We start from the raw sequence: 1,182 nt of genomic DNA, 5'->3' as shown, positions 1-1,182 counted from the left end.
TTAACATTTATATTTATATTTACATTTAGCATTTAGATTTAACATTTAGATTTAGATTTAGCATTTAGATTTAGATTTAATATTTAGATTTAGATTTAGCATTTAGATTTAACATTTAGATTTAGATTTAATATTTAGATTTAAAATTTAACATTTAGGTGCCACATTTAATATTTAGATTTAACTATTTAATATATTTCTAAGTTAACAAATATTGCTGTAAATGTGGTAAAAACTTTTTTAAACATTGTTTGAAGCTAAATGTGACAAAATGTTGATGTTATTTTCAGCGTGAGACACTTTACAAACGGCACCCCATAGTAGTATTATTCCAAGTGTTCATTCTTGTGAGTCACATTAAATCCTTTTCTTACTTTTCGAGCAAGACACTGTGACACACCATCCACTCCAGAAACCACCAGTGACAGTGTAAAGTGTGAGGCTAACACAGCTAGCCATGCTGCAACTGCTGCTGACTTAGCAGCTGCAGGCAAACAAGAGAAGACCCCAAAATATTCAGAGCATTATCCCAAGTACAGCTCAATAAATGTAGCAGGAGCTCCCTGCTCTGTCTCTCTTTCAGCTAGGAAGTTGTTGGCCTGACAAACATTGAAGACTCCTGTTGTAGAGGATCCTTACAAGGAAGAAAAACAGCAGCTCTGGGAGGAAATACTGGCATCCTCCAATGAAATACAGGCAGAAACTATACATGGACCTACACGTTCAATATATAGAAAAGTTGTAAAAGTCATATTAAATAAGTGCTCATATGTTAATGTGTGAAAGAAGTTTCTCTGTTGTTCTGTCAGGTTGTGATTTCTTGTGGTGTTCCACAGGGTTTGATCTTAGGTCCTCTCATTTTATATTTACCTGATGTCGTTACATCAAACTGACAATGTGTGATTACATATTCCATTAACATCCAGTAACTATGGCAGCTGGTTTATTACATGTAAAGTGCTTTTGTTCCACACTTTTCTAAAATGACGTAATAAAGAAATCATGAAAAGAAAAAACAAAATAACTGAACTTCCCACCTCCAGCTGGTACACAATGCTGCTACCAGTCTGTTAACCAGGAGGAAGTGTAAGTGAGAGAAGTGAAAATACAGATCTAAGAGGAGACGGAGAGACTCAGGGAGGAGCTAAGATGTTACTGAACTATAGAAGAGAGAGAAACTTG

This window comes from Epinephelus moara, chromosome 21, assembly GCF_006386435.1.
Source record: "Epinephelus moara isolate mb chromosome 21, YSFRI_EMoa_1.0, whole genome shotgun sequence".
Taxonomy (NCBI): Eukaryota; Metazoa; Chordata; class Actinopteri; order Perciformes; family Serranidae; genus Epinephelus; species Epinephelus moara.
The sequence above is the reverse complement of the archived record's forward strand: the minus strand, read 5'-3'. Positions refer to the sequence as shown.